General features: G+C 35.5%; 1 long non-coding RNA gene across 1 annotated transcript; it reads right to left on the bottom strand.

Moving 5' to 3' along the window:
• Positions 1-5,351: 5,351 nt before the first annotated feature.
• LOC108762945 (uncharacterized) lies at positions 5,352-5,788 on the bottom strand. Its single transcript, XR_001940201.1, has 3 exons — positions 5,655-5,788; positions 5,506-5,580; positions 5,352-5,417 (listed from the first exon to the last, which is right to left on the bottom strand). It is a non-coding gene; the product is annotated as an uncharacterized LOC108762945 (long non-coding RNA).
• Between the last annotated feature and the right edge of the window lie 877 nt (positions 5,789-6,665).

Below are 6,665 nucleotides of genomic sequence, written 5' to 3'. Positions count from 1 at the left end.
GATAACGATCGCCAGTGATGGTTTCGGACGGTTTGAGCAGCTCATAATATATAACACCTCTCTAATCCCACCAGATGCACAACATAATCTTCGAAGCATGGATATTTCGTTTTGGCGTTGATGGACATGGTTCACCAGGCATCACCCATGCTTTCAAGCATTTAGGGTTATCGTAGTAGATCCATTTTTCATCGCCAGTTACGATACGATGCAGAAAATCCTTCCTTTGTTGTCGTTGACGAAGCATCTCGCAGATGACGTCTTTCCATGTCTCTCTCTTTCAATTTGTATGGCACCCAATTTCCTCCTTTTTGCACCATTCCCATTGCATGTAGATGTTTTCCAACAGTGGATCTATCAACATTTAACTCTTTTAACAACCTATCGAGCGATAAACATGAATCTTCTTCGAGTAATGCTTGCAATTCTGCATCTTCAAATTTTCTCAGTGCACCTTCGCGTTCTTTGTCACGCACGTCAAAACACCACTGTTGAATCGCCGAAAACATTCTTTACAACTGGATTTAGATGGAGCATGCTCACCGTAAAACTTCCCGCAAATGTTGCTTTTTTGGAATAAATTCCGACATCTTCAACGTAAAAAAAGTTACTCTTTTTTACGCTTCGGACGAATGCCAACTATTGGGCTCAAAAGTTGAACACAAACCTTTCAAACACATGTGTTGCCGTTCTATCAAACACACAAGCAATGCTACTAACGACATCTTTCTACAATGGGCGGAAACGTATTCCCATACTCAATACAAACTTACCTTTTTAAGAAAAAAAAGCGCTAAGCGTTGGTGAAACTGGCCCAAATGGTGCTTCTCATAAAGAATCACCATTTGGGCCAACTTTACCAACGCCAATTACTTAATCGGCCGAGAAACTGATGACTAATCACGTTTGCTGTTTAGTAGAACTAATGATACGTATCATTTGTATAAAAGATTTGATATCAAGAACTGGCGCCAAGTTAAATTCCATGTAATTCGAATACCAAATTAAATAAATAATATTAACTTTAATGATATGTATCATTCCTATAAAAGATTTGATATCAAGAACTGGCGCCAAGTTAAATTCCATGTAATTCGAATACCAAATTAAATAAATAATATTAACTTTAATGATATGTATCATTCCTATAAAAGATTTGATATCAAGAACTGGCGCCAAGTTAAATTCCATGTAATTCGAATACCAAATTAAATAAATAATATTAACTTTAATGATATGTATCATTCCTATAAAAGATTTGATATCAAGAACTGGCGCCAAGTTAAATTTTACAAAATGAAAAGTAAAACTCAAGTGATACTATCTTTATTATTTACTTAATCCAAATGGTACCATCTTTAATTTTTATGCAATAAAACCTAAGTATACGTATACTTATTGAAGAAGCTTCCTATTCCAATCCAAATGGTTTAAATTCCTCTTAAATGAAATTATTATATCACAATTCATTCAAAGACATTTCCTCTTCCAACTAAAGTAGTGGTTATTTAATTCTCCTTCAAAACATTATACAAAACGTTATCACAAAATTGCGTTACCTTGCTCAATTTAAGTGTTACCACAAAAAATTATATTGATATACGATCTATAATGTATTTTTTACTATTTATTTTAATTGTTACTAATTGTTATTTTTATAATTTTCTTTGTTATTCACACATTAATTTATTATTTTTTTATTATTACTTTTTATTAATTCATTTCTAAGAATCCTAGATTATTTATTTAATGTTATACATATTTTTCTTTTTGTATTTGGTTTTTATACTTTTCCTTGCTTTATGCACTTTTAATATTATTAGGTATGGGAATAAGTTTCCGCCCATTAGAGAGATGTCGTTAGTAGCACTGCTTGTGTGTTTGATAAAACGGCAATACATGTATTTGAAAGGTGTGTGTTCAAGCTTTTGAGCCCAGTAGTTGATATTCGTTCGAAGCGATTTGTTTGAACTAAGCTTTGAAACAAAAACAATAGGAATGGGACAATAGGCACGATAAGCTGATTCTGCTACGTGACAACGCTATGTCACACGTTGCAAAACCGGTCAAGAAATACTTGGAAGGAGTGAAGTGGGAAATTCTGTCCCACCCGTCGTATTCACCGGACATTGCTCCTTCAGATTTCCATTTGTTCCGGGTCCATGCTGTCGGCCCTTTCTGGAGAGCGATTCAATTCTTATGAAGATATCAAAAAATGGCTTGATGAATGGATCACTTCAAAAGAACCAGATTTTCTCCTTCGAGGAATCTGTTTATTACATGAAAGGTGGGGGAAAGTTGTCGCTTCTGATGAAGCATACTTTGAATAAACTTACTTTGTATTGTTTTGTTTAAATAAATACATCTTTTTCATTTAAAAAGGGCGGAAATTTATTCCCATACCCAATATATTTTTAAAAAATATTTTTATATACGTTTTAACAGATACAATTTCGTTTTAATCCGCATACCATGTCCAGAAGTTCACATTTTTACTGACTACAACCGTTGTACAAGTTTCAAGTTATACTGAGCGTGTTTTTATTACATTAATACTGTGAGTCTTATTATAACAAGTTTTGCGATTGAGAGCGAATTTTAATTTTTATACTCTAATATTTTAATATCTTCACCGTTTTACTTTTGTATTATAACATTGATATTGATCCAACAGGAATCGAAACGTCTGTTTGGTTTGTTTATGTTTTATTTTTTATTGCCGGAAAATTAAATTTTATATTATAACGAAATAACAGGTTTTTATTCTGTGACTTCTCAATATTTTCAATTTTATAACGACTAAATTTTAGGCTCGTAGCCCTTTTTCATTCTGTTCTAAAATAATAATAATAAAATTTAAACTTGTAATACAAAGTCTAATAAATTAAAACAGTATTGTAGACTAAATCATAATAATGAAACAAATCAGTGGTTGCAAGGATTTGTACATTTCGGGCCGATTTCGACGCGCGACCCCCACCACCGCACGGCCGAGCCGCCGGGCGATCACGTGACGCTCTGACTCAAGCCGTAATCACACTACAGCAGTGTTGCCAGATTCTGGCGAAGCAGTTTCCCTATTGGGACATGAAAATTTCCCTAGATTTCCCTAGTTTTCCATTTAATTCATAAAATTCTTGTTTTTTCCAAATTTTTCACTAATTTCCCAAATTTCTCTTAAATTCACAAAATTTTTGTTTCTTTACAAATTTTATTCAAATAAAATCATGAATTATTTTTTATTAATGTATTACAATTTGGAATTATAATAAATATGAAACAGAACACACATATAAAGGAAAATATATAATAAGTACTATAAATTAATGAATAATATATTTTTATTGTACATTTATTAGATTTAAAAAAAACAAATAATCATTTTCTATGATTTTAACCTAAATCTAATACGGGATCTACAATGGAAGTTGTAGCGGTCGTAGGATCTCAAATCATAGAAAATTGACCAATCACAGATGAATATAAAAAGTATGATCGACTCTGCTTGGTCAATTTTCTATTAAGACACTATTACAGCTATAACTTCTATTGTAGACTTCGTATTAGAAATCAGACTAGTAAGACTAGTAATTAACATAAATTAGTTCCATACATAACGTACCTTAACCTAAACAATAAGTACATATTTTTAGCACAAATTTAATCTCAGGAATCAGTCTAGTAAGATTAATGCCGATATGCCCCAAGCCCAAGTCAATCAGCGCGATTCGGACACGTGATGAGTTGTCACCTACTTATCGACCGAAACCGAGCATAAAACAAAATTTTCATTTACTGTTAAAAATCCCTAAATTTTAACTTATTTTCACAAAAAATCCCTTTTTCCCTATTTCATTTTTTTTCTTGTAATTCTCCCTAGGTTTAGGGAAATTCCCTAGCATCTGGCAACACTGCACTACAGGCTCCCGACTCTGAGGGTGGAGTCCCATGAAGCGTATTTGCCGCGTATCGCATAACCGCGTAACCAATCAATAATCAGTAAAACGCAGAATCACAACAGCGGATCGCTTCTGATTGGTTACGCGGTTACGCGATACGCGGTAAATACACCTCATGGGACTCCAGCCTGACTCCTGACTCCCAACTCAGAGTCGATCGAATAGAGTAATTTCTATTCTCGAGTCGGCAGTCAGAGTCGGCTGCTGCCTTGATGTGATTGGTAGAATGATAGTCGGGAGTCCGAGTCAGTAGTCGAGTCAGAGTCGGGAGTCTGTAGTGTGATTACGACTTTAGGGGCGCTCCTATACCAGAAATATACTGCGAGCGCGCCTTCCGCCAAATTATTATTGAAATGTTTTTTATTAAATAATTTATATAATTATCAAAGATAAATCACAAATTAACGAAAAAACTAATAAGTTTTTACAGACTCCTTTAATTAGAACAATTAATAAAATCATGAAATATGTAATACAGGCAATAGGAGTCGACGCTTATCAATTAGAGCAATTTTTCTTAATACTAAAAATGTAAACCTCAACTTTGAACGTTTCCACTCATGGTTTAAGTCTTCATCAGCAATCTTTCATCCTAGCGTAACGATTAGAGTATTACAAAACAAAATGATATCTCCAACATTTTTTATCTCAAAAATTGAACCGTTTACTGTTGTGGGGTAAGTCACATACTCACAAAGTTAAAAAGCTGAGTGGCAATGAGAACTCAAGCTCACACAGTCGACGCTTTTACATTGAACAATGAATTTCTCTTATGTAACATTTTGTAACTCGTTAATATGTTATATAAGAGAGATTCATTGTTCAGTGTAGAAGCGTCGTAATATAGCAATAGAAACAAACGTTGTGTTTAGAGAGCTGACAATTATTTTAGCAGTACGAACAAAAACAAAGCAAAAATGTATGTAAAACAAAAAAAAAATCTGTAATGACGTTTTACGGTGTTTCGTTTTGTTTTTCAACACTACCAGAAAAAGAAAAAGATTTTCCATTTACCTCAGATTCTCGTGTTTCCGTTGCATCTGTTAGGGCCATTCCACACAACTTGCATAGCCGCATAAATATATGCATAAAGAAAATCATCCAATCGTAGTTTACGCTTGGCTTTATGACAGAAATGTGATTGGATAATTTTCTTTATGTTTTTTTAGGCTAGGTCCACAACCTTGCTTTAAGAGGCCGTAAGCCGTAAAGCCGTAGGAAATTAACCAACCACAGTCGATTATTTTTCTCATATGTAATTGTGATTAGTCAATTTCTTAAGGCTTTACGGCTTAGGGCTTCTTAAAGCGAGGTTGTGGACCCAGCCTTATGTGGCTCTGCAAGTTTGTGTGGAATGGCCCTTACGGGTGCGTGCAGATCGAAGACTCGTTCCGGCTGTTGCGTCATTTCAAATGGCTCGTCACACTCCTCAGTAGCTTTCTCTTGGTTAACCGAATTCTGCAATAGAAAAACTCAGACGATTAAGATTCTGAATGCAATTCAATCTTCTTTTATTAATATATAGTATTGCGGTTTGAAAAATTACCAATTCTTGAAGCACCGATTGGTCAAAACAATCGATTATTGCTACTTGAGCAGGCGTCGCGTTTTCATCACGATTCTGAAAGGAACGAAAAATATTAATCTTGATAGTGATAGGTTAAAAAAATGTGGTTAATTTTTGTCGAAAGTAACCTTGTACAGTGATTTTCGTCTAGGTGGGTTGATTCGTGGCGGGGAGTTGGGCACATCGAAAAGCGTTGGGACTGCATTCAGTTTAAGTTTTCTCCAGCCATCAATGCGGTAGATTTCGAATTGGGAATCTTCAAAATGTACCTTGAAACAAACAAAAAAAATATTATTAGCGTTGAGTATTAGGCCATTGTGTGATATGATAAAAAAATTATATCCTTATTTTGAGAGAGATACTTACCTCACACGGGGTGATCCCGATTGATCACGGTTCGATTGGACACCACCAATCACAGCGACCGGTGCTTAGGAGCTTTGTAGTTTCAAGCGCTGTGAGTGGCTCGTGTCCAATTGACCCGTGTCCAACTGGGTGCCACCCCCTCACACAATCGCGAAGAGGTGGTCGGTGTCCACTTATCTCGTCGCATATTGTGGGGTGATCCCGATTGACCACGTCTCGATTGGACACCACCAATCACAGCGACCGGTGCTTAGGAGCTTTGTAGTCTCAAGCGCTGTGAGTGGCTCGTGTCCAATTGAGCCGTGTCCAACTGGGTGCCACCCGCATATTATCAACCCATTTTGTCTCACGTTTACCCTTCGGGAACGAGAAGAGCTTATAACCCTTGTCAACCCGGTTACTGCAATTAACTGCGACACAGCCAGGCATTTTTTAAATGCGAATACTATGCCCTTATACGATTTGTTTCTGCAACTAGAAAATAACATGTCTTGAGGGTTATCTTTCTGAGACATAAATATTTGCAGATAAAAAGAACAAATTTCTATTTTGATACAGAAATTAATTATTTTCGTGTTTGTGTGAATGTTTTTTTTAACTGGAAATATATATACTTTTTGGATTAAATGCGGCGACTTGTTTGTTCGACTTTCGATCAGCATTGTAACACTCGCTGTAGTGGCACTAATTTGGCACAAAAATGGTGGATAGGAATATTCCCATCTATAGTGCCTTACTATTACCGGAGGTATACGGCCCATCGAGCGCACGGC

This window comes from Trachymyrmex cornetzi, unplaced genomic scaffold (genome assembly GCF_001594075.2).
Source record: "Trachymyrmex cornetzi isolate Tcor2-1 unplaced genomic scaffold, Tcor1.1 scaffold326, whole genome shotgun sequence".
Classification (NCBI taxonomy): domain Eukaryota; kingdom Metazoa; phylum Arthropoda; class Insecta; order Hymenoptera; family Formicidae; genus Trachymyrmex; species Trachymyrmex cornetzi.
This window is presented reverse-complemented; position numbering and strand designations above follow the sequence as displayed.